Genomic DNA, 20,069 nt, shown 5'->3' on the forward strand with positions numbered 1-20,069 from the left:
TTTCTACCTTATCGATTTTTGTAATTTCGGGATATAATCATCTTAAAAATACAAGGAATATGTAGATACCATTGTTTTCATGTGGAATTCAGTTTTATGATTTCTGAAATTTCGTCCTAATAGTGTAGAAGCGCCGAATTTTTTTTTTTTTTTTTTTTTTTTTTACAAAATTTACATTTTCGTAACAAAGTCAAGATTCTGAAATAGTTTGAAAAATCATTATTGGAATGCGTGTGACATTTTTGTTCTCTTATTAGATTAAAGTACATCAAAGTACAGTACAGTACAACCCCGGGATACGGTGGCACCAGGATACGGTTTTTTCAGGTTACAATGTGGAATACAATGTTTTTCTGACCCTTGGTTACGGCATTTGCATCGCCTTATAGTGTTACTCTTTATCTGTGCCTAAACCTAAACATAGATTTCATGAACAAAGCTTCTTTCTTAGAACTGCACGCCTATGGAATTGCCTTCCATTTTCCTGCTTTCCAGCTGACTACAATATGGTTGTCTTCAAGTCTAACATAAACAAGTTTTTGATGTGCCGTTCCATATTTACCGAATTTCCATTACGAACGATTACTATATTGTCCAATTTCTACTGTACACTCTTTAACCCTTATCCTCGAGTGGCCTCTTGGCCTTGATAAGTTGTGATGCCTATGTAAAAATATATATATATATATATACACGTGTATTATATACTGTACTGTATTTTGTTACTAATTTTTAATGCTGTATCCCGTGGTTCTACTGTACTGTTCTTAAATTGAATTGTTTTCCCCCTGTTTTAAGATCTTTAAAATGAAAACAAAAAAGTCGTTCCATGCCAGTAATGCAGAAGTGCCAAAGATTGAAATTTTTTCAAACTATTTACAACCGATAATTTTATAGAAATTAAAACAGTATTACAGTAGTAAAGCATTCATTTTTTTGTTTGTTTTTTTGTTTTGTTTTTTTTACTTATATCCACCCCTTACAAATCATATCACCAGTTGGACGTAAGGGGCTACTATTTGGGGCCATGTCTAGGAAAGATTAACAAGATATTTGTTTATATTACATTTAAACTTTTGCATATCAGTACAGCTAGCAAAGCAGGCAGCAGGAAGGGAATTCCAAAGTCTATCTGTTCGAGGAAAGAAACTATTAGAATAGAAAGCTTCCTGGCATTTAGGGACATTAACAGTGAAGGGGTGAGATTTTATTGCTAAGCGGGTTTGTCGAGGATATATACGTCGAGGGGGTACAAGTGAAACAAGTTCATCAGAACACATTCCATTAAAATATTTGTAAAACAGGCATAGTGATGCAACATTGCGGCGATGAGACAGTGGCTGGAGCTTAGTTGACAAAGTGAGACCGATTAGATTGACAACTCTTTTTTGGACTTTATCTAAGAGGGAGAGACTAGTGGTAGATGCACCAGCCCAGATGTGGCAACAATACTCCATACATGGACGAATGGTGGTCTTGTAGAGGTAAAGGATACTCTCAGGTGTGAGTAGTCTTCTAGCTCGATAGAAGGAAGCCACCTTTTATTATTTTTTTTATCAACAATTTGGTTTAATCAACTGTCCTTGTTCTAAGGCACTAGGACACCATATTTTTTTATCAATATTTCCGTCTATCTAATCTAATAAGTGTTTTAGCTTTGTGAGGACATAATTGTCCATCTCTTAAATTTCTTTTGTTTTTACATGTTTTAATTTTTTATCTCGATTTTTCTCGTTACTACTGATTATTTCCTAATGAAACCTATAAAAAATCTGTTCCTTATTTCATTCTAAATACTTTTTTTAGAGAATTTAAAAATTTGAAAAAAAAAAAGTTATTTAAAAAATTTTATTTTGAAAATTCAAGATCTTTTGAATTTTTAAGACATTTATCTAATGATATGGTTGTATAGTGGCAGTATGAGGAGAATATATAGATGGAAAGAGAGAGAGAGAAAGCAGGAGTAAAAGACACATATATAGTAATAGATAACAAAAAAATCTATATTATATTATGTAATTAGATTGAATTCTGGACTTGCACAAAATAATTTGGAGTAATCATTACTATTACGAGCATAAACTCTTTTTAATGAAATATACTTGAGAAAATTAGTAAAAACAATATTTTGCTTGACCTAATCATTTGGCGCAGTGGATAAAGGCATTGAGTCTCTACGATTCCAGGTGAGTATTGTCTGAAGATAGCGGTTTCAATCCTACCCAAAAGGGATCCAAATGAGCATTATCTGGGGATAACAGTTTCGATCCTAACCAAAAGGGTTCCAGGTGAGTATTGTCTGAAGATAGCGGTTTCAATCCTACTCAAGCAGGTCAGAGGATTAATTGGCCGAAATGAGTGAAACAACAGCTATGGAATGCAGTAATTACTGAGGATAAAGTTAAGAGACTCAGCATTCCTATCCCTCAGTAGTTAACCACCTGAAGAAGGCCAGAGGAATAGTTGGCCAAAACGGAGTGAAACAGCAACAACTATGGAAGGCAGCAATTATGTGGGATACAGTTATAAGACTCAGTATTCTTATCTCGTCATGGTTAATCGCCTGAGGAAGGCCAAAGGATGAGTTGACCAAAATGGGATGAAACAACAACAGCTATGAAAGTGAGGATAATTGTCCGTAAATAAAATAAATGCACAAATTACTCATCTCAAAGGATTCCACTAAAAAAAAAATAAATAAATAAAACAAAAAAACAATATATACTAATCATTTGTGGTGTGTTTGCATTCAAAAATAATTTGATCTCTCTCTCTCTCTCTCTCTCTATATATATATATATATATATATATATATATATATATATATATATATATATATATATATAAAAGTGAACGTGTCTGTGTGTGTGCGTGTGTGTGTGTACATTTCCCTAAAAGTGAAAGTGTGTGTGTGTGTCTGTGTATATTTCACTACGCAGTAACTCTGTCAATTTTTAGTCTACAAACTCGATATTTGATATACAGGGTACTGAGATTTGGGAAAATCGATGTGATCGGTGTTCGGACAGAAATTTTGCGATTAAGGAGTCAAAGTTCAACGATTTGACTTTTGAGAACTCTACCAAACTCCTCCGACAATTTTGGGTCTACGCACTTGAAATTTTAGATATAGGTTCCTTAGACATGGATCTAACTTAATAACTTGATTTGAGCCCAAAACAATAAAATTTAAGGGATCATAATAGGGGTCAAAGTTAAAAAAAAATTGACCTCTGCGGTCTCTTCCAAATTACTCAGACAATTTCTGGTCTAAATATTTGAAATTTTACATAAAGGGTATTCAGAGATAGGGCAAGCTTTTTCATCAGTTTGGGTCGAAAATTTTTAGTTACCAATATATAGATGTATGTAAAAAGGAACAAACCGTATTATGTGTTCATCAACGTTTCGTCTTTATTTCGGGACTTCCTCTGGATGAATGGGATTAAGAAACAAAAAATACCAGTACAAAATATTTGAAAACGTTTCACGTGCAAAGTGTGACGCTGTTCTATTTCAGAAAAACGGAAAAAGACATTGGAAATTCAAAAAGGAGGGGGGGCTTGCGCTGTTAAAGAGAGGAAAATTTTAGTGACGTCATATAGTCGTTAATGTAATTTTAACAGATATGAACACAGTTAATATTCTTACTGGAGAGAAATATATCTGTTGAAATTCAAATATAGGTTTGTAACAGAAATGAAATGAGTGTTATGTAATTCATTGATTGAGATTATATGTATTAATTATTACAGGGGGTGTTTGAATGGTGTGAGAGGGTTAACCTGTGTCTACAGTGAAAGCATGTTCTTTTAATAAAAGTTTACTTATTAATGACGCTATGTTATAGAAACCTGCACACTGTTTAATTGTGCTTGAATTTGCGATAATTTGAAAGTTCACGTAAATATCAATTCTAAGCAAAGCAGCCATCTTTGCTCACTTTTTGTTTTAATTTCATTATCATTTTGTTTTTGTTAGGGATGGGGTAATCTACCGGTTGTCAGATTCACCCACTATGTCAGCCATTCCAACCAAGCGATCTTTTTAAGATGCTACCCGTTCCTTTGAGTGCAATTATTTGTATTTCTCTTGCACTTGGTTCAACGGGTATATTCGCCAGGTGGTTGCAAAGTCAGTGTTGGCTAGCCATACCGAGGATATCTTGTTAGGGTTAGGGTTAGCCACATCGAGATCTTATTTGGGCCACAAATACTATGTAATTTTGAATATTTACTCAGGGCTTACTTGTAGGGAAAAAAGGTATCCTCGTGCAAGGCTGTTAGACACTTGAGAGTAGTGTCTAGTAGGCATTCAAGTTGTTTCCAGTAGGCATTCAAGTTGGCTGAGAATCAGTATTTATATGAACTTTAAAAGGTTATAACTTCTAGTAAATATTAAATATTTTTTAACGCAAATACGTCACATATATAATCGGGAAAATACATTGGTTTGGACTAATTTCTACACTGTATTTCCTTCAAAATAATCTATGCCGCCACTTGTAATGTTTACCTTCTTATTTTTATTTCAACAAATATTTGTTAAAAAAAAAAAAAATAATAATGGTTTCCAGGTTAACGGTAAGGATGCAAGGGAAACAACTCACAAAAGATCCCACAAAATTAGCTCCCTTGATAAACATTTTTTTTTTTAAATTATCTCGTTTGAATTTGACTAACTTTAGTGACATAAAGACGAATAAAAATGGTTAAAACATTTAATTGCATATAAATATGGGTTGATTCGGGCCAAGATCAAAGTGTAGTATCTGTTCCGATGGATGCTGTAATCCAAGACCATTGCCTTTGTGGCAATCTTCTGGTCCATGTAGGGGCAACCCTATATACCAGCAGGCTCTCACTATCCAGCTCCCATTTCCCACCTCTCGGGAGCTGACCCCCTTTTCCCTTCCCCCTCTCTCCACATTAAAAAAATGTTGTGCCTAATTTGCTCAGTGGGGAAGCAAATAAACACATAGAGTATTTATTTTGACATTCACTCTCAAACAACTTATGAAAATCATGCTTTAGGATTAAAAATAGGCCATTTTTATAAACAAGTTAATAAGTATATTTGACTAGAACACTATTACTGTTCTAGTCAAATAGTTTTTTAGCTGGAAGCAAAATGTAGTATCTGTTCATTATTTTTTCATATAAAATGATGTTACAAAAATAGGAAACTTTGAAATTTCTAAGTGGTAATTGTGTATAAAACGAGACCCTAAGTTTCAAAGATGGCAGCAGGTCTGTCAGTTGAAATATGGAAGCACAAAATGGATACAATATTTCTGCTAGTCTTCAAAACTGCTTACTTATATATTTGGACAAAATATTAAGATTGTTTTTTGTTGATATATTTTTTCTAACTAATGTATTTGAAAGATTAATTTGAGACGTTAAAACCTAACGAAAAGTGATTTGAAATCAAATGTCTGCCTTTTCTCATCCATATACATTAGTTAGAATTAATTTATACGAATGCAATTGAAGAGTGAAAAAAATTGTCGACTCAAAACTAATTAGTAATTAATGTGTACAAAGAAAACAGACAGACGGTGTATTTGAGATCATTTTTCAATTGTTTATAGTTTCAGCATCCCAAACTTGTCTTGCAACTTGATAACACTCTAAAGCATTAACACTCAGAAGATTGATTTAATAAAGTAAAAAAATTTCTTTTGAATGAAATACTTTATTTATTAATAACTACACAGTACTTTTCACTTTTTGTTTATTGATTTGTGTCATGTTTCATATTTTGTTTCTGTTTCAGTCAATTTCTGTTTTTATATAAAACTATTTCAGTCGGTCATTTTGTCTATAAACTTGAAAGCAGAAAAAAAAAGGTCAGAGTTCCTTCTCACTAACTCCTTTCAACTCTCAATTCGCTGCACTAACTCTCACCATAGGAGTAATTGATTAGCACAAAAAGTTTTTCTCTCCCACGACTCACTCGCTTATTCACCCAACCCATAGGAGTACTTTTCTTCTTCTTCCTCTTCCAACTGACAATCAACGAAACAACATCCAAAAATCAAAAGACGCCAGTGTTTTTATGCTGCCACCTTGAACAGTCGACACTGCCTAAATTTGCATTTGTATTATTTTGGTACCAGAAAGGTTCCAGGTCTGAGTGCCAGTGTTTCTCTACAGTGTGCATTTATTGCCATGACTCTCCATATGGTCATCGCAAAACTTTGTCTCACAAAGTTTATAATATTAATAACAAAATATATAGTTTTTAACATAATAAAATAGAAAGAAAATGCGACGATACTTGCAGAGAAATTGAAAATGTCATTAATGTCATATTTTTAAAAAATGGCAAAGTCACTAAATTACGGCATGAATTGTGAGAAAAAAAAAATCTGTATGCATTAAAAATGCTAATTTTTTATTAAATACTAGCCTGGGTGCCCGACGTCGCCTGGGAGTTTGGAACTGTGTGTTGAGAAAAAAAAAAGTTGGTAGTAGGCAGGAAGGCTCGAACCCGTGACGTGAAGGCGGAAAAGAAAGTGAAATAAAACCTGACGTCTTACCCCTACTCCATGACGCGACCGGAAGTTCAGAACATTGAAATTAGTAAAGTTATTCTCACTGATACAATGACTTGCAAAAATAGCAACGCAAAAAAGAAGGACCCTCCTTGTAGAAAACTGCCCAGTTGAGAGTGAAGGAATTAATGTTTTTAGCCAATTTTTCGATATTTGTTGTCCAAAGGGTCTAGCTTCAAAATGATACCAATCTCGTGAAAATTCGTCACCTTTGTCAAAAGTTTTAGGCAGACATACAAACATACATACAAACATACATACATTTAAACAGACAGGTGAGATTTATATTATAGACTAGCCTGAGTACCTGGCGTTGCCCGAGTGTTTGAGAAAAAAAAAGTGGTAGTAGACAGGCAAGCTCGAACCCGTACCACGAAGGAGGAAAAGAATGTGAAAAAAAGTTGACGTTTTTGCTGTTGCGTCCATCGCCAAACCGGAAGTGATGTAGGTTTAAATTAAGGCTAGACAATCGAAAAGAGGGGATGACTTTTGAAAATATCTGCGATAAAAGTGTCAGGAGTTAAAAAAAGGCATGATTAGTTAGGCTTTCTATCTTTCGAAGCTTATAACAATATGAATAATGTAATTTAAACCCAAATTTTTTTTTTCAATAAAAGGAGCAAAGACCAAACTTTAAAATGATATAAGGTTTTATCAAAAAATATATATTCTTTTTAAATCGGTTTTCTTTAAAAAAGATTTAATGAAATTCAATGAATTTTAACTTAATCTAAATATAATAAATATATATAAATTTAAAAAAATCACTTACCTATATAAAATACTAATCAATGGATGTTTCCATTCTTCATTTATGAGAATTTGTCCATATTTAGATTTTATATTCCATGTATTTTTTAAATAAAATTTTTTTTTAAGCAACCATTTGAAAAGACTGCCATTACTTAAGCATTAACCGGTGTTAGCAAGCTGGTGTTTCTTGTCTTTCTTCTTATTTTGAAATACGGATGGATAAAAGGGCTATAAAACGTAAAAGCAACACATATGCATGAGCGTGAAAAAAATATGTGTCATCGTACTTGAAAAATGTTTGCATTTTACTTATCAGTTTTTTGCCTTTTAAGAAAAAACACTTGACAAATTTTTTTTTTTTCTTCTCTCAAAGAAATACATGAGTTTTGATTTAATATATTTTATTTCTTCTTTATGGAGTGAACTTTTTCTTTTTTCAATATCTAAAAAGCAAAAAATTGAATGAAATAGAAAAAATTGCCATAATTGTACGAAATTTTCTGGACAATATAACAAGATTATAAGGTTTCACTTAAAAAAATTCAACATGGTTTTTAAAAAAAAGGTTTTAAATTTTGGATTATACAGATAAATTTGCAAATAACTATTCTTTTTTTGTTGTTTTAAATTAGCTTATTTTATTTATTGATCTTTTCTCTTCAATTTATATAAATTTGATGTGAGAAAATTAATTATTTTCATTTTTATAGACATTTCAAAATTGGAGGAATGAATTTTTAAAAAAACGCTTGTCTAGAATATTATATTCAGTTTATTGGAAAGAGCATAAAATTTCACATTGAACCTGAAAATATTGTAAACATCGAACTTGTTCGAACATGTTTTTCTTCACATATACACACCCACATATACGCACGCATACGCACACATGTACGCACACATGGGAAACGTCACTTCCCCTGAAAGGAAATCTAGACATGCGCAGTCAGAACACTGACCCCGGTATAAAAGTCAACAACAACCATTCAACTTCCTCTTTCTTCCCTTTTACCTTGGTTCGTCAACCAGACAAGTTCGCGTCCACAGCTCTTGGCTTGAAGACTTTTCCACATGGACGGCTGCTATCATACACGCACGGTTTTGCTGAGGCCAGCACTCGATCTCTCTTTTTCCCTTTCTACATGCTGGACTGCCATTTCTCGTCCTCTACTTTATTCCTTTCTTTTCCACGTGTGTAGTCGTCAACGACTGAATGAACACTTGTTCCACCTAAACCCTTTATTTTCGACAGAAAATAAACGACATGTTTATTTTATCGAGCAATTGAGTTTTGTTTCCTTCTTTCCATTCGTTTCATTATTTTCTTTTGTAGCGAGTTAGGATATTTATATTCCTGGCCCACAACAAATGATGGTGACCCCGTTATTTTAAAATGAAATGAATGTTTTTGAACGAAACACGTGGTGTAAACTAAACTCTTCCACACAAACCCACGGCACGCACGAAGAATAATTTTTCTCTAAAAACAAACAAACAAACTTGTCAACCACGTGGAGGAATATTTTCAAACCGCGCACAAGATAAAAATTTCAACAACAAAAAAACAAAATAGAACTTCAACAGACGGACTCCCACAACGAAACCATGGCATTAAATATTCCACCCTTCAACCTGACAAATACAAAAATATTTACAGGTCATATTTGACGCTAAACGGGTAACGTCACAATGAGCACGTTATTGTTACTTAGTGGAAAAAATGCCGTTGGAGGTGGTAGAGGAAGTCACAGATTTTCTCGAAAATGTACCTGAGGAAAGACCGTACGACACGCTGAAGCAAGCAATCCTGCAACGAACCGGTGTTTCCAACGAAGCCATGCTTCATAACTTATTCACACAAGTTCAGTTAGGAGACCGTATGCCTTCTCAACTACTTCGTCATATGAAAGCCTTGCTGGGAGACAACAAAATATCGGACAGCATCATGAAGAGTCTATGGTTGGGTAAATTACCCCCAACTACCAAGCAAATCCTCGCTCCAATGTCGGAGGAGACAGCAACAGAAAAGCTCACCAACATAGCCAACAGAATTCATGAAAGTTCCCGGAGCCGACAAGTATACGCCCACCAACGGCAACCTGACCAAAACCGAGATGAGGAATTAGCCGAATTAAAGTCTACGGTTGAAAAGCTTTCAAAGCAGCTAGCCGACGTACTTCAAATGCGTCGACATTATCCCAGAAACTACGACATGCGACAAAGTTACAGGCGAAGAAGTTTAAGCAGGAACCGGTCCACATCACGACATAAACAAGATGTTTGTTTCTACCACAGGAGATTCGGCGTCGACGCGAGAAAATGCACTACACCCTGCGCGTTCAAAAAACCAACACAGGGAAACGAACCTTCCAGCCAGTAACGACGACGACTGTAGCTGGAGCACAAAAAAAAGGTCGTCTGTTTTATATCCGAGACAAAATCCACGGATATAACTTTTTAATAGACACCGGAGCAGATATCAGCGTCGTATCAACACCGCATGGCCACTTAACAGGGACTCAATTTTTCACCCTACAAGCCGCCAATGGTACAAAAATACTCACTTTTGGCGAGAAAACTTTAAATTCAAACCTTGGAATGCAAAGGAATTTTTTCTGGAATTTCACCATAGCCAGCGTGACCACTCCAATTTTGGGGGCGGACTTTTTAGCCCATTTCAACCTGTCTGTTGACATGACTCATCACACATTGGCAGATAACGAAACGAAAATTTCGGTGAGAGGAACAACCTCAAAATTTTTAACCACCGGAATCAGCACTGCCCTACCTGAAGATTTACACGTCCACCGTTACTCCCAAAATTTCCTCAACTTTCCCAGCTGTTTAAAAACACGGACCCCATCAAGCATAGCACTAAGCACTATATTAAGACCACAGGACCGACCGTCTATTCAACCCCCAGACGCTTGAAACTGGATAAATACAAATTGGCAAAATCCGAGTTTCAAAACCTACTCTACATGGGGATAATACGGCCCTCGAAAAGTGCTTGGTCATCACCACTCCACATGGTGCAGAAAGCTGACAACACCACATGGCGCCTGTGCGGCGATTTTAGATGCTTAAATGCAAAAACAGTTCCGGATAGATATCCTATCCTCCATAACCATGACTTCGCCAATGGACTCCAAGGTGCCACAATTTTCTCCAAGCTAGACCTCGTAAAGGCATATTTTCAAATTCCAGTCGCAGAAGAAGACATTCATAAAACTGCACTGACCACACCATTTGGCCTTTATGAGTTCCTAAGGATGCTTTTTGGGCTGAGAAACGCCAGTCAAACTTTCCACCGTTTGATTGACAAAGTTTTCAGAGGTCTGCCGTTCACATTCGCATATGTGGACGACGTTTTAATCGCCAGCAGAAACCTTGAAGAACACCTGCTATACCTGGAACAAACTTTCGAAAGACTGTTCTATTTCGGTCTGAAACTAAACACGATAAATGTGTTTTTGGCCATCAGGAAGTTCAATTTCTCGGTCATTTGACAAGGATGGAATCTCCCCTTTGCCTGAAAAAGTAAGTGCCATTTCAAATTTCCCTCTACCGACATCTGTCAGACAAGTATGCCGTTTTGTAGGCATAATTAACTATTACCGACGCTTTTTACCTAACTGTTCCACTTTACTCACACCTTTAACGGACTTGTTAAAAAACCGAACCAAAAACCAACAGTTAGTTTTGGAAGGACCTGAACTACAGGCCTTCGAACAATCGAAAACTGCTTTGGCAAACTTCACCAAACTTACATATATCCAAGATAGCGATACAATCGAACTTACACTTACGACGGACACATCGGAAATAGCAGTAGGAGCTGTCATTCACCAAATTTCTGACAAAAAAAATAACCCCTATTTCATTCTTCTCTGCCAAGTTAAACAAAGCGCAGACTAAATATAGCACTTTCTCGAAAGAGTTACTTGAAATTTACCTTGCAATTAAGCACTTTAAACATCTCCTCAAAGGCAGAAAATTTTCCATTTATACAGATCATAAATCCCTAACATTTGCTCTACACACATATGTCGACAAATATGGTCCACGAGAAATTCGACATCTTGACTATACAGCTCAATATTCTACCGATATACGGTGACAAGATAACATTGTAGCTGACACTTTATCTCACGCAACAATTGCTTCTTTAAATTGCACTCCACTAAGTATGGAATTAATAGCACAAGAGCAATTAGCCGATACCATACTCCCAGCTATAGTGGACAAAACTTCACTGAACCTAAAGGAAATGCCAATACCGTCCAGAACAACAACTTTCTATTGCGATGTTTCACAAAAACAACCTCGCCCTTATAATTTTTAACCCAGTCTCAGACGACAAGTTTTCCAGCACTTCCACAATTTATCCCACCCAGGAAAACGTGCCACCGTGAAATTAATAGCGGAATCTTTTGCTTGGCCAAATATGAATACGGACATCCATAGTTGGACTAAAACTTGCATTCCTTGCCAAAAAACAAAGTTCACAGGAACACAAAATCACCTTCAGGAACTTTCAGTGTACCAGATACTAGGTTTACTCATGTTGATATCGACTTGGTTGGACCCTTGCCCACTTCAAAAGGACATACCCATATCCTTACTATAGTCGATAGATTCAGCAGATGGCCGACAGCAATACCAGTGAAAGACATATCAGCCGCAACAATAGCCAGAGCAATTTTACAAGATTGAATAGCGATTTTCGGAGTGCCTTCCGTAATCACAACGGACAGGGGCTCACAGTTTCAATCAACTCTTTTTGCTGAATTCAACCATTTGTTGGGAACAAAGCACATTAAGACTACTACCTACCACCCTTATGCAAACGGTATGGTGGAATGATTTCATAAACAATTAAAAGCATCTTTGGCTATGAACGAAAACAAATCAGACTGGTCAGACAATTTGCCACTCATACTCCTAGCAATTCGCAACACTGTGAAGGAAGATTTGCAGAGCACACCTGCAGAATTAGTTTTCAGATCAGCACTGATTTTACTGGGACAATTCTGCGGAAACAATACAGACATTTCCCTAATGACAACTTTTGTGACGGATTTAAAACATAAAATGTCACAATTAAAATTCACTCCAACCAAAAAGCCAGACACAAACATTTTCGTTCCAAGCGATATTCACACCTGTAAATACATTTTTATCAGGAACGACGCAGTCAAAAAACCACTCTGTCCAAACTATTCTGGACCATATCTAGTTCTTGACAGAAGTGAAAAGTATTTTACCATATTAAAAAGACATAAAAAAAACACTATAGCAATAGACAGACTTAAACTTGCATTCATAAACGAACAATTACACATTTCTCCTAGTCCAATACAAGAACATACACACTCACAAACTGACACAGAAATTACAAAAAACAACACACCACAAATAACAACAAAAACAGGTTGAAAAGTTCATTGGCCAAAACATTTCAAACAATACATAACTTATTAAAAAAATATATATACATAAAAAAACAAAAACGAAATACGTTTCTCTTGTATATATATATATATTTTTTTCTCCCCAGGAGGAGGAGTCTTGTTCGAACATGTTTTTCCTCACATCCACAGCTCTTGGCTTGAAGACTTTTCCACATGTACGCACACATACATGCACATGTACACACACATGGGAAACGTCACTTCCCCAGAAAGGAAATCTAGACATGTGCAGTCAGAACACTGACCCCGGTACAAAAGTCAACAACAAACATTCAACTTCCTCTTTCTTCCCTTTTGCCTTGGTTCGTCAACCAGACAATTTCGCATCCACAGCTCTTGGCTTGAAGACTTTTCCACATGGACGACTGCTATCATGCACGCGCGGTTTTGCTGAGGCCAACACTCTCTCTCTTTCTTTTTCTACATGCGAGACTGCCATTTCACATTCCTTGACTTCATTCCTTTCTTTTCCGCGCGCATAGTCGTCAACAACTGAATAAGCATATGTTCCACCTAAACCCTTTATTTTCAACAGAAAATGAACGACACATTTATTTTATCCAGCAATTGAGTTTTGTTTCCTTCTTTCCAGTCGTTTCATTATTTTCTTTTGTAGCGAGTTAGGATATTTATATCCTGGCCCGCAACAAACCAATAGAAAAATTTTTATAGATTTTTAAAGTGAAAAAATTGAAAAAAAATTAACTCGTAAAATTCAATTGATTTCATTACGTAAAAAAAATGGGTGCATGAAGGCATGCCGGCACTTTGTAAAAACTATGTTTTAAAAAATAAAAAATAATATTTCTATTATTTTTTAAACAACTTTAATAGTTTATTTTGGAAGTATATTCCATAAAGAAAATAAACAACCCATTTTTAAAAGAGAAATTGCGAGTTTTTTATATTTTATTCACAGTTTTGTGTTAGGGGTGTCAAAAATTTCCAAAATATTCTGACACAGACATAGATACATAAACAGACAAGTGAGATTTCTATTATAGATTACGGCATGAGGAATCATTTAGAGTTAAAATCTATTGAGAAATACACCTCTTGTATTGAGAAATATAAACCTTAAATATGTATGCATTAGTTGAAGGAATACTAATAATCCAACAATGGCTGTCTTGATTTCACTTGATCTAAAAAGTGAAACGCCATCATCGGAAACAAAACAAAACAAGCCAAAAAAGGTCTACTTAATAATTGAAACGTTGTGAAAATAACATACAGGATGAGAATAGTAGTCCAGAGAATCCAAATAATATGAATAACCAATCCTTATCTCAAAAATTTAGAAACGTATTTATTTATATTATAATACTTTATTCAAAAAATAAAAAATAAAAATTAAAAAATCTTAAAAAATCACGCGAATATCAGATGAAAAATGGCAATAAAAAGGGAAGTAAGTCAGTTATTTAACAATTCATTAAGTTGCTTCCCTTTACGTCATCAGTACAAAATTCTGAGTATAAAAGATTCTAATTTAAGGTCTACGATCATTAGTAAAAGCAGGGGGTGGGGGGAGAAAAAAGAATTATCATTAATGACAAAATACAGTTCAAGGAATTTAAGTGCTTTACCGACGGTCACAATCTTAGTTTTAGTGTACAAAATCACGACTTTCTCTGTTTTTATACCGATCTTAATACAGAGAAATAGCCTTTGTTTTTACGTAGAATTTATAAGAGGGCGAGAATGATTGGTCTATTTTAGAGGGCAGGGATCAGACAAGAGTTATTTTAATTATAAGACTGGAATTAAAAGACACATAGCTGAAATTTGTCAAAATTTAGTGGAAATAAAAAAAATTGTACACTATGAAATAGGATATTTCACTTTATTTAAAGTGAAACTAATGTCTGCATCTTGGTTGTTAGAGTTCTTATAGCTTTATAGCTACTACACCCTATCGTCAGAATTGCCCAGAAGAACAATCTGCTCTTCACACACATACACACACACACATATATATACATACATAAATGTACACACACACACACATATATACATATACACATATATATATACATACACATACACACACACACACACATATATATATATATACATACACACATACATATACACACACATATACATACACACACATACATACACACACATATATATATATTTGTTATTGGCATTCATCTGTTTCAGGAGACAATGGAGTTTTGTGCTTCAGATAAGTCTGTTGATGAATTTCAGCATATGCTGTAATTGTGCAAGCCTATCCAGGATCAGCAGACTATTGTCGATGCCACACATGTAGGTAGTGTCTGTTTATGGGAGCTCTGTTGCAGTCCTCTGCCGTCTATGCTCTCTTCTCTCTCTTCACTGCTAGTCTTGGGGGATGCATTCACAGCACTTGTCCAGTGACTGCAGTCTTCAGCCATAGACTCCCAGCTGGTTGGGTGGATATCAATCACTTGCCCTCATGTCTAGCTTGAAGACATTCTGGTGATGTAGGACAGGTTTTCCCGCAGATTTAGGACCGTTTGCAAGTTCGCTGTATAAAAAATCCTTTGTGATTCTCCCATCATCCATTCGCCTGTCATTGCCAATCCACCAGAGTCATCGTTGGATGAGCAAAGAACATGTTTGGAATGTGTACCTGATCAAGAACAGCTTGAGGTTACAGAGGTTGAAGGTGCTGAGTTTGTTCTCTTGGCAGGAGTGATGGGCCCATGATTGACAGCTATAGAGCAGCGTGCTGAGCATGTAGGCCTGGTACACCTTCATTTCAATATCTTGTGGTTCCAAACTCTCTTTGCCAAACAAGCCATAGTTGTTGCTGCCTTGTCAAGTTGTAGATATTTTGGCATCCAGAGAGTGACTACTGGAGATGGTGGAACTGAGGTATGTAAAGTTTTCGATAATCTTGAGGGTATAGTTGCTAATGGTGATGTTGGAGTACTGCTTACATCTTGGCCAAGGATGTTAATCATTTTTTTTAAATTGATGGGCATGCCAAATTCTCTGCATGTGTACACAAAGAAGCTGACGAGTCGCTGCTTTGTCTTCAGAGTATGACGTCAGTGCTACATCAAAGAATATGTCTGTGTGTGTGTGTGTGTGTGTGTGTGTGTGTGTACTAGACTACTTGTGACTCTACACAAGGGAGCTAAATGTTTTGATTTCGATTCTAGCTGATGACATCCAGGTAGTATTTTTTTTTTTTTCTTTTAACTTTTGAAATCACTACTATATGTTGGGCACAATATAAATATCAATAGAGAAACGGCTCTATACTAAATAAATACAAAATTTGTATAAATTAAAATTATGAGTATTTTCTGACCAGGCAATGCCGGGTTAACAAAAATCAACTTCTCAAAATTGGAATAGAGCTAAATTAAACGAGCAGATTCTACACACACAAACAGCTGGATATATTATCAGATAAAGCTTTAGAAAATACCTATATATTTTAGCCTGTTAAAAATAGGCAAAAGTTATGACCCGTTGACTTAGAATGAGTGCTTTATGCCAAATTGATGGCTAAATTTGTGCTCAGTTAAGCATTAAATAATAATCCCTATTAATTCCTAAACACACTAACATTGCATCAAATGGATACTATAATACTTAGTTCACTACATCTTATCATGACAAAGGTCCATACAAAATATCAGCCAGATTGGTCCAGTAGTTTCCACGAAAAAGTAGAACAGACAGAGAAATCTAATACAAACAATGAAAAGCATGTGTATTAACACTTGATACAATCAAAGTCATATATTCTTTTGCTTGCATCTACTATGAAAGGAACAGTTGCACATCCATGTTTCGTCCTTTCTTTCTTCTCTCTCCATTAAAATAAGAGACAAGTAAATAAATGGGTAGATTTACTTTCTTTCCTTACTCGAATCAAAGACTTGACCCAAAAAAAAGATGCCTTAAAATACTAAGAGGAAAATATAAGGGGTCATCAGACAGCTTATTCAATGGCCAAACCATGTGTGACATTTTTAAAGGATTTAATAAGATGACAGTCGAAAAAAAGGTTTTCAAGTGTTTGACTCAAAAGAGATTTTGTCCTCTAAAAAGATTGGACCTACTTACTTACCAACTGGAATTGAAAACATCTTTTGTCTACTACTAACTACTATTAACAGACATTTACACTTATATTGACGATTTATTGTCATTGAATTATTTCCAAGATGTGTGAAAGTCTCTCTCTCTCTCTCTCTCTCTCTCTCTCTCTCTCTCTCTCTCTCTCTCTCTCTCTCTCTCTCTCTCTCCACACTTCGGTCAAAAAACTAATTCCTGTTCAAGTCACACGCATCACTCTTAAAATGATTTTACAAGGAACCGGTTCAGTTATGGTTACCAAAGTTGGATAATGCTAAAAAAAATAAATAAATACATAAATAAAATTTTTTTAATAAAAAAAACGTTTTTAAAAAAAGGGGGAGGGGAGGTACAGAAGACACACAAGACGGAAATAAAGATAATATATGTATTAAATTAAACAAGAATAAAGAAATCCTTGCAAAACTGTGTTTGCAGCTTTAGAAGTTCAATCATAATAAAATGTTCTTTTACAGTCAAGAAAACAGACGACCCTCAAAATATTTAGATTTAAGTAGACACATTTAAATTAAGGAGGAAAGGGTTCCTTAATTGTTGACTGGACAGGATCCCATTTGAAAAAAAAGGAAGAATAGTTTCTTTTTGTTTTGTTTTTTGTTTTTTTGCATTCAGCCCAACAAAATTGGGTGTTTGCTAATTGATCAAAGAGAATCGGACATTTTGTAGAATAGGTGGAGAAGAGAAATATTTATGTAAGGAAGAGAAATAAACTCTTTTTTTATATACACTGCATCATCTCACTTTCCAATAAATGTGTTAACCAGGTAACTCAATCTCTGCTCATCATCTTTCTCGATCTTTTCATGAAATAAAACTTTTGTCATTATTATACATCCGAGTGTTTTATTAATTTTGCATAATTTCATTTTTCAGTTCTCATCCAGCAGACACTAAACCTAGCCATGACACGTCATTGCCTAAATTGACGACACCATTGTTCACACCTAAAATAAAATAAATTTAGTCACTGTAGTTTTCTTTAGCAGTGAACAACTGTAGTTTTCTTCATCTCCTTTGGCCTTCCAAATTAATTCAAGTAAATAATTCGTCACACCTCAACACAGTATGTATGCATGGTGTGTCTTCTTCAAACAAACACCTCCATTCTTCAAGCAGCTTATTTTTATTCACCACAATATCATCTAATTTGCATACAAACTGTGAGAATTCACATTACTTCCATGTGACTGTTGAGCATAAAATCAGTTGCATGTGGCCATTTTAGTTTCTATTGTTAAGTAACTGAATATTACAAAACGCGCAGACATGTGAGCGTTTCTGAGATAAGTAATTTTTGCAATCACTACAATTTTCCCTACAGTCACAAATGTAGTTTCACAGTAGATCCGATTGTCAGAAGGTTATCTTTAAAGATTTGAATACAAACTCTATCTCGATTCTAAATGATATTGTTAATATACAAGGTTTACCACAAGTCATGAACACATTTAGACATTAAATATCTCAAAAACTATTAAGGATATAAAAAACATGCAAGCATATATATAATCATTAATATTGAAGTTTAACTTGATGTTGCTTTCATTTAACATATATAGTTCATTAGATATAAAGTCTTGAAATTTGTCCAAGACTTCTGGAACACCCTGTAGTTCTGATAACTGAATTTACAGTGAAACTGCAGTAAAGTTATATTTAAAAAAAAAACAATATCTCCAGTTATGGTATAGCTGGAAATGTCTTTTCAATTATTAAATTATTTCTCTCTGATAGGTTCATAAGAGTAGTGGATGATTAATACTGGAGTCCATTCTGGGTCCAACTCTCTTTCTGATTTACATTAATGATCTTTCAAATGACATCCTTAGATCATTCATACATATTTTTGACGACGACACTACCATCTATAGCAGTACATCAAAGGCCGTAAATGACCAAGTTCTCTCTGATTTTCTCTTCTGATCTTGAGCATGTGATACAATAGGGAAAAAAGTGGCTGGTTACTTTTAATGCATTTAAAACCAAGCTTCTGTCTTTACATCATCAACGTTCTAATCCCCATCTGGCATCAATTGAAATGAATGGCTCTTGTCTTGGGGAGGCTATATGTTTTGACAAGCTTCTGGGCTTGACCTTTACTCCTGATCTAAAATGGAACATGTACATCAAATCCGTTGCCAATGTCGCTGGAAAAATAATGGGATTCTTCTATCGCTCCAGTAGATATCTACCTGCTGATGCAATTATCTATCTATATAAGAGCCAGGTACATCCAAGAATGGAGTATTGCTGTCACATCTGGGCAGGAGCTGCTAGGAAGACTTATCCTGCCTTGACAGAGTTCAGAATAGACTTTGTAGCCTAGTGGGAGCCTGTCTCTGTTTTATCGTTATTTTCATGGCAAGTGCTCGTCTGAGCTCCAATCTATGGTCCCCCTTCGCCAAACATTCATGAGAAACATTAATCTAGCTGAAAATGCTATCAATAATTTCCCCCACTCTTTATCTGTGCCTAAACCTAAACGTAGATTCCATGAACAAAGCTTCTTTTTCCGAACTGCACACCTGTGGAACTCTCTTCCGTTTTCCTGCTTTCCAGCTGACTACAATATGGCTGTCTTCAAGTCCAATGTAAACAAGTTCTTGATGAGCCGTTCCCCTTAAGTAATTCAATTTACCAAATTTACACTTCTAACGATTACTATGATATTATTCTTGTGACCACTGTACACTCTTTAACTCTTATCCTCGAATGGCCTCTGGGCCTTGATAAGTGGTGATTCCCTTGTAAAAAAAAGAAAAAAAAATTGTTTGTGCTTTATATGAAGACAAAAAATATATTTCTGAATTTTTGAGATGAGGATTGATTATTTGGACTACTGTTCTCATCTGTGATTTACACAACGTTTCAGCCGATGTAACCTCCGACCTTCTTCAAGTGTATTTGTTCAAACTCAAGACTCTTTTTGTCAAGCTCTGGAATTTCAAATGGAACTGTTTATTTAATACACAGGGATGCTTTCCTTCTGTCAGCTATGACGATTAAGATTTCTACCCGGTCATGCTTGATGGAATGAGAACATGCTACCGCCATGGATTAGATAAAGTGTTCTGTTCGAAATTCTGTGCAGATTCCTCAAGTGGCAAATGTGTATTTCAGTGGCGTAAATTATTTGACAGACAAAAATTTATAAAAACCATTTATTTTTATGTAAA

The 20,069-nt window shown here is 35.1% G+C and overlaps 1 protein-coding gene across 2 annotated transcripts in view; it reads right to left on the reverse strand.

Moving 5' to 3' along the window:
- The window catches only part of LOC145276741 (autophagy-related protein 101-like), a 225,175-nt gene that overhangs the window by 142,796 nt on the left and 62,310 nt on the right, over nt 1-20,069 (reverse strand). The gene's annotated exons all lie outside the window — the stretch shown is intronic.

This window comes from Euprymna scolopes, chromosome 5, assembly GCF_053919585.1.
Source record: "Euprymna scolopes isolate OS-2025 chromosome 5, ASM5391958v1, whole genome shotgun sequence".
Classification (NCBI taxonomy): domain Eukaryota; kingdom Metazoa; phylum Mollusca; class Cephalopoda; order Sepiida; family Sepiolidae; genus Euprymna; species Euprymna scolopes.